The sequence below is a fragment of the Varanus komodoensis genome, unplaced genomic scaffold, assembly GCF_004798865.1.
Source record: "Varanus komodoensis strain SLA01 unplaced genomic scaffold, ASM479886v1 scaffold3, whole genome shotgun sequence".
Taxonomy (NCBI): Eukaryota; Metazoa; Chordata; class Lepidosauria; order Squamata; family Varanidae; genus Varanus; species Varanus komodoensis.
In genome coordinates this window covers 48,440,527-48,448,727 of record NW_025335761.1, presented here as the reverse complement: position 1 = coordinate 48,448,727, position 8,201 = coordinate 48,440,527, and the positions used below count along the sequence as shown (strand labels likewise).

The 8,201-nt window shown below is 42.8% G+C and overlaps 1 non-coding gene across 1 annotated transcript; it reads left to right on the top strand.

Moving 5' to 3' along the window:
• The first annotated feature begins 5,264 nt into the window (after positions 1-5,264).
• On the top strand, positions 5,265-5,346 carry TRNAL-UAG. Its single transcript has one exon. It is a non-coding gene; the product is annotated as a tRNA-Leu (tRNA).
• Positions 5,347-8,201: the final 2,855 nt, after the last annotated feature.

Below are 8,201 nucleotides of genomic sequence, written 5' to 3'. Positions count from 1 at the left end.
CAGGTGAGAAGCCATAGCGGCCAGTAAGCATTCTGGTTCTTCAGTTAATTACAAGCATCACTCAAGGACCATGCCCTGTTTTCCTGCAAGTACCTACTCTGGACCCTTAGACAGGATTCTGCTCCTTTAGCTGCTAACTTGAATAATCCTGTGCTGTAGGAAAGCTGAATACAGTCTAGAGTTGTTGGAGTTACCATATCGTATTGTTTCTTCTGGTAGAATGCAGAGGAAGTTATATATGACAAAGGGGTTATTCTTTGTGACTCTTATCTAATTGCTTTTCTATTAGGTTACAGTGTTGTGGTTTTAAGTTCGTAATCGTTGCAAACTATACGGCGACATTTGGGTTTTGGGTGGTACAGTCATGTGATGCATTCCATGAAGTCTTGGCAGTCCCTGTCCAAGTCCCCACCAGGCATTTGAGGCGGGGTCCTCTAAGTGGTGGCACCCCAGCTCATGTGTTCCTGGTGAAGCGTCAAAGGAAGCACTCTCCCCATCATACACAGTGAAGCCTTGCATGAATGTTCCCCCTACAGTCTTGCAAATGCATGCAGCCCAATTCAGGTGAGGTCCATTATGCTTCAGGAGGGAAGATTTATGCAGCCTTCCCACCTCTTTTGTCCCCAAATTCTACCCCATTCCCTGCTTAGGTGTGTGTGAGCAGCATTAAAAAGGAAGAAATAATTATACATTGATCCCAATGGTGTTTTAAACCCTGAAACTCCAGCTCACTTTACTATCAACAGAAATTAATAGGGCTTCCTATGGCAGTTCTCACTATAATGCAAACACATATTTTAAACACACACGAAATGCATTGAATGTACAGCAATCTGGTACTCTCTGGATGCTTTGGACCTCATTTTCAAGCATTCTCTGGCTGTTGAGCAGATAGAAGGCCAAACCATCCAAAGGTCATCAGGCTGGGGAAAGCTTAACATACCTTACCCTACGCAGGAATGATTTTCGCCCTGCCTCTACCACCAACCCTTTGCCAACTCAAAAGAACTCATTTCCTAGCCATTTCTGGGAGCAAAGGGCAGCTGTAGGCTGTTTATGTAAATGGTGGTGGTACCAGCCAGGTGGTTCACAGTGACCTCTTGGCGCTGGAAGCCACAGTCCACTGCTGGATAAAGCCCACATTGTTGTAGCCACAAGCCTGCTTCTCCCTGTTTCAAAAGCCCTTTCTTTCCTGGCATCTGCAGTATTTTAAAAGGTTCCTTTGTTGATGGCAAAGCCTTTGGTGGCAGTGCATATGTTCTCAGAGTAAACACTGTGCAGCTCAGGTACAGAGGTGTGTATTTCTGTGAAGCTGCCTACTTCAGTTTTCCCTTTTTCAAATAAATTAAAGGTGTTTCATCTGTACTTATAAGTACATCATTACTTCTAAGTGGTATATCATCATTATCAAAGTGTTCTCATGCCATCCCAGGAAGACCTTGACATGTTGTAAATAACTTTGCCTCTTGCTTTGATGCTATATAGTCTCTTGCAATTGTGTTTATTGTCTGCAGGCATTATGGATGCCTAATGTAGAAGGACTGGAGAGTGCATACTCCAGATGAATAGGTTTACATTCTGTTTCTATTCAAGCCTGATCTCTGCCTCAGATAATGTTTGATACATCTTTTCAGGGGTGGGGGGGGGTGGGAAGAAAGGGCTTAGTGGGCAGGAGTGCGGGGGAAGCACCTTGAGACACTCGCATTTCCTGCTAGTCTATTTTCCCTTTTTATTGATCAATAAATAGAGTGAAAGTAGTTTATGGAATTAAGGTTTTCAGAATTCACTGGCGTTTGAATCTGAATTGATCTGGAATGTTGTTTTTCAAGTTTTCTTGCAAAATCCATTGTAAATGTGCTAAATTCATATATCTCAAGTTGACCAAGATGAAACACGGGTCCTTGTGTTATATTTTAGAACACTGTTTTTCCTTTTTTTCGTATAGCGACATAATGTGATGGGAACTCCTAGAGCGGCCTGTAACACCTGTATTAAAAGGTTACATTGGTGACCGATTGTGGCCCAGGCCCAATTCAAGGGGCTTGTTTTGACATAGAAAGCCATAAACAGCTTAGGCCCCAGTTATCTAAAGCAGCACCTGCACCCATATGTGCCAGCCCAGCCTTTGAGATCGATGCAGGGGCCCTCCTGCGTGAACCATCCCTTAGGGAGGTAAGAAAGGTGGCTAGCAGGAGGAGGGCCTTTTCTGCAGCTGTTCCCCGTATCTGGAATGTTCTCCCTAAGGAAATTCACCGGGCACCTTCCTTACACTCCTTCAGCACCAGGCAAAGACCTACCTCTTTAAAAGATACTTCAATACCCAATGTTGTTGTTGTTATTAGTCGCAAAGTCATGTTCGACCCATCGTGACCCCGTGCACAACATTCCTCCAGGCCTTCCTGTCCTCCACCATCCCCTGGAGTCCACTCAAGCTCACACCGACTGCTTCAGTGACTCCATCTAGCCACCTCATCCTCTGCCATCCCCTCCTTCTTTTGCCATCTATTGTTCCCAGCATTAGGCTCTTCTCCAGGGAGTCCTTCCTTCTCATTGGGTGACCTAAGTATTTGAGTTTCATCTTCAGTTTCAGTCAGGGTTGATCTCCCCTAGGACTGACCAGTTTGATCGCCTTGTGGTCCAAGGGACTCGCAGGAGTCTCCTCCAGCACCACAATTCAAAGGCTTCAATTCTTCGGCACTCAGACTTCCTTACGGTCCAACTTTCACAGCCGTACATTGCAATTGGGAAAACCATAGCCTTGACTATATGCTCTTTTGTTGGCAGGTTGATGTCTCTGCTTTTTAGTATGCTGTCCAGATTAGCCATAGCTTTCCTCCCAAGGAGCAAACGTCTTTTAAATTCTTGGCTGAAGTCACCATCTACAGTGATCTTGGAGCCCAGGAAAATAAAATCTGTCACTACCTCCATTTCTTCCCCATCTATTTGCCAGGAAGTGAGAGGACAAGATGCCCTGATCTTAGTTTTCTTGATGTTGAGTTTCAAGCCAACTTTTGCGCTCTCCTCCTTCACCCACATCAAGAGGCTCTTTAGTTCCTCTTCACATTCTGCCATTAGAGTGTTGTCATTTGCATATCTGAGGATGTTGATATTTCTCTGGGCAATCTTAATTCCAACTGGTGATTCATCTAGCCCCACCTTTCTCATGATGTGCTTTGCATATAAGTTAAATAGGCAGGGAGACAGTATACAGCCTTGCTGAACTCCTTTCTCAATTTTGAACCAATCAGTGGTTCTTTGTCCAGTTCTCACTGTTGCTTCTTGACCCACATATAGGTTTCTCAAGAGACAAATAAGATGGTCTGGTACTCCCATCTCGTTAAGAACTTGCCACAATTTGTTGTGCTCCACACAATCAAAGGCTTTAGCATAGTCAATGAAGCAGAAGTAGATGTTTTTCTGGAACTCCCTAACTTTCTCCATGATGCAGCGTATGTTGGCAAATTGATCTCTAGTTCCTCTCCCTCTTCGAAATCCTGCCTGTACTTCTGGTAGCTCTCGGTCCACGTATTGCTGGAGCCTAGCTTGTAGGATTTTGAGCATAACTTTGCTAGCATGTGAAATTTTATTTATTTATTTATTTATTTAGAAAATTTCTATGCTGCCCCATTTGCCGAAGCCTCGGGGCGGCTCACAAACATAAATAAACTTGGTTAAAATAATATAAATTAACAGTATAAACAGAAATGAGTGCAATGGTGTGGTAGTTTGAACATTCTTTGGCATTGCCCTTCTTTGGGATAGGAATGTAAACTGACCTTTTCCAATCCTGTGGCCACTGTTGAGTTTTCCAAATTTGCTGGCAGATTGAGTGTAGCACTTTTACTACATCATCTTTTAGGATTTTGAATAGGTCAGCTGGAATACTGTCACCTCCACTAGCTTTGTTGCTGCTCAGACTTCCTAAGGTGCATTTGACTTCACATTCCAGGATGTCTGGCTCGAGGTCAGTGACCACCCCATCATGGTTATCAGGGACGTTAAGCTTTTTCTTGTATAGTTCTTCTGTGTAATCTTGCCACCTCTTCTTAATCTCTTCTGCCTCTGTTAGGTCCCTGCCATTTTGGTCCTTTATCATGCCCATCTTTGCATGAAATGTTCCCTTCATATCTCCAATTTTCTTGAAGAGATCTCTGGTCCTCCCTCTTCTATTGTTTTCTTCTGTTTCTTTGCACTGTTCATTTAAGAAGGCATTCTTATCTCTTCTAGTCTCTTCTAGCTATAGATGCCACCATAACCTCTTTGTATTAGTTTATTCATTTTTATATCTATAGCAGTTTTTTTTTACTTATGTCAGTGTATAATTTACTGGTTTTTATTGTTTAAAGTGTCTTTTATTTATGGGATTTTTAACTGCCTAGGGATGCCATTGGCAAGATAGGTGGCATATAAATGCTTTAAATTAAATTAATAATACCTTCTATGAACTCTTTCCCTGAAGGAAAAGCTTTGCAAAGTACTCACTATGCCACTTCCTGAACATATATGGCCAGTTAATAAAATCCTCATCAGAAACTCTGTTCCAACTGTCTGTGCATTGGACATGGGGACAGGTCGTTAGTGAAAATGGCTTTTTGACCATAGCACCCAGACAGAGGGGTGCACCTGATTATTTATTTTCTTTCTGGATTTCTAACCTGCTCCATTAGCCACACAGCTCCCTGGGTGGCTTACAACAGTAAAACCATATATACAAAATAAAAACATGAACATGATTTCCATGCTCTTTATCTCCAGGCAACTGGGTAAAACCATAATTTTATTTTTGCATGGTTTTCCTGGTTGGACTTGTGTCTGTGTTGAATTTTTATTGCTTTTACTTTATTGCTGTTGATCACATTGCTATTTTATCCTGTGATGTTTTCACTTCCCTGGAAAGTGGGTACCAATATTTATCTGTGTGTATGTGGATAAGATACTGCTTAGAAGCAGGAAAATTGTGTTTTTTCTAGAATCTGCCACCCAAGACTATTACTTCAAGTTTCCTGGTAAAACTCAGGCCATGCGTACATGTCCATAGTATATGTTACTTCTACAGAAATAAATTATCTTTGGCATGAGCAGTGCTTTTTAATTTCATTTCATTTGAAAATTAAGCTACCTTTTGAAGTTTGCCTTTCTCCAGAATTTCTCTAATCAAAAAAAATGAATGCAAAAGAATGCATATCAAGGGAAAGAATGCTAAAGATGTATTAGATTCAGAAAATCATGGGCAAAAAATACCCAGACGTGCATGTTTAAGTGAAGGTAGTGTGGCCGAGCGGTCTAAGGCGCTGGATTTAGGCTCCAGTCTCTTTGGAGGCGTGGGTTCGAATCCCACCACTGCCAAATGCTCTTTTGGACATGCACACGGTAGGCATGTCATGAGTGGAGCCAGCTGAAGCCAGGGGTCAGACTAGATGGCCCGGGAGACCTGTTCTGACTCGTTTTTTCTATATTTCTATGTTTTAGGAGATAAGCACACAAACCTTCTTGAAAGCATTCATGCCATTTGTGTCATTGATTAAATCTCAACATTTAGAATGAACCAAACATAAGATGAACTGAATTTAAGATTAGAAAAATGAGGACCTGAAAGAAATCAAAACTGATAAATTTGTCAATACTTATCCAAACTGTGCCCACAAATAAACTGGGATCCAGTGGAGATCTGTCATGACTGGTGAAATGTGGCTGGCTGTCTAACTCTGAATCAGTTGAAATTTCTGAAGGCAGAACAGCCTGCAATGGTGTTAAGCCGCTGATAGCTGTGGTTTAACTGTTAAAGGGACACTACTTAATGGGAAACATTTTTACCGGGTGGAAATGGCCACCAAGATGCTAAGCATCATGCCCCATAATGTCTTTGACTCTTTCTGGTTTTCCACTTGTCCTACATTTCCCCTTCTGTTAATCCAACAGGGCTACTAACATTGGGAACTTCCATTTGTTGCAGGCTGACTTACACCAAAGGTTTACCCAGCTAGTTCTGAGCATTTTACATTATCAAGGGGTAAGAAGTGCACAGGTGGCCATTTCATTCACGGTGAATTGCCACCCAGATACAAAAGCTTGAGCGACAAAATCCTTGCACCTTTTCCTTACAGCAGATGACTGTCCCCCTTCAGCTCGATAGCATATTCCCATTAATGACTAATTGCTTTTAATAGACTCGGCTGCGCACAAAGGAAAGGTTCTGAAGTAGCAAGCACAATTCACAGAGAGTGAAATAACAGTTATAATTTCATGTACCAAGTCACCCATCCTCCTACAGCAAAGAGCTCTGGATTCTACAAAGCCAGGGAAAAATGGAGGGCCTTAATGATATGTTATAGCAGTTGCATAGCTATTCTAAAACATGACTATAATAACAGCACCTTCCTACTCAATAAGGTCTGCTCCTCGGCTTCTTTCAAAGTCACTTCTCCACTGGTTAAATTTTAATTGCTTTTTATTTCTATCAAGAAAATGGAGGCAGCAGCTTTGGAAGACCCACTTGAAGTCTCACCCAGATTCCTTCTTGCCTTGAACTTCGGGGTTACTTATGGGACTAACTGCTTAGAGCTGCTGATATTGCACTTCAGGACTGTGGGGCAGATTCAGTCCTTCTAGGGCCTCAGCCCAGCCCTCTGGGGTTCCTCAAGGGGCCACGCCTGCAGCCCAAATCGTTTGGGGGTTGTACTTTCCCCCCTTCTAAAAGGCTGAAACAGCTTTATGACTGACAGGAAGAGTTTGAAGCTTAATCTTCTGCTTTGGGGGGCATTTTGGATCCACACTTTTGTCTTCAGTGTTGCTCACCACTAGAATACAGCCCTGGGAGTTTTCTCTAAAATTAAATTTGGCCCTTGCAGCCTATATCAGACTCCAGATGAGTGTTTGACATTTATCACAAGATTATGCCTTTTCTGCATGAGGAAAGCCAGACCAGGTAAAGGGGACAGGGCTGCACTCCCCCAGGGCAACCAGAACAAAAAGCCCTCCGCCACACAGCCAGGAAACCTGTGGGGGGAAAGGGAGCATTAATGGCAATGAGAACCTTTTTCTGAAGGCTGCAAGCTGTACCTGTGCTGGAATTTTTCTTCCGATCATGCTGGGGAAGTGAATGGAGGCAGCTCCCCTTGGGTGTGTTCTAGTTTAGATCCCAGATCATGGAAAATTAGGGTAATTCCCAGGAGGCCTGGCTAATGTTCCACACAAACTGAATATGCACCATAATACATAACCCAGAACCATAATACATAACCCAGGAAGAGCCCTGTTTGCAGGTAGAAAACTGTGGATCCATTTCTTGGCATCTACAGTATAGCAAAATAGGATGAAGAGGAAGAGAAGGAAGCCCAAGCAGTAGGTGAGGGGGGAAGACTGCGAGTCTGGAGTTGCTGCCAGTCAGAATTAACAATGAGAGACTAGAGGAACAAATACTCTGATATACAGCAGTGTCTTATGTATGTGGATATTGAAATGGTGCATCATAGGAAGAAAATCTGAAAAGTAAGGCTTTGTAAAGCTTACAGTGGAGTTTGTAATCTCTTTTAAGCATCGATCTTATGAGCCCCTTCAGTACTTCCTATGTTTTGTTAAGAATCAATACAAGACCACAGCAGAAGGTTCTGGGTGGCCCAGTTCGGGCACCAAATAAGGGAAATTATTCCAAGGAAACATGGAAGCCAGTGCGCTATGATCACACCACTTTGGCAATGAAATTAGTTGCTATAGTAACCCAAGGGTCCATCATTAATTTTATTTTTATTGGTGTGTGTGTGTATAATTGTGCTGCTGGAAGAGAAAGCTTGAAACATGGGGAGAAGCACAAGAGAAAGCACAAGAAAAGGCTTGAGAGGAGCATAAGGGAGAATCAAAGGACTGAATGCTTTCCATGATGCAGGAGATCAGACTGAGAAGCCATGTGCATGGTAAGCGGTTTTCTCCCCTTGATTTCAATTTTTGAATCGCCAAAGCAAATGGATGGCGGGGCAGGTGGGGGAATCCAGAGGGAGAGAGAAAAGACCATTAGGCGCATTTTGTGGATTTTCCTTTCTCTACGAGTGCATGAGCAAGGTAAATGAGCATGCAATCACCTCACAAGGTGCTGATCAATGCTTCTAAGCGACTGGAATAATAGGCATGTCCATAAATGATATGAGGCAGGGCTGTTTGGATCTTATCAGAACAGACAAACAGCCCTGCTGGATCAGGTAAACATC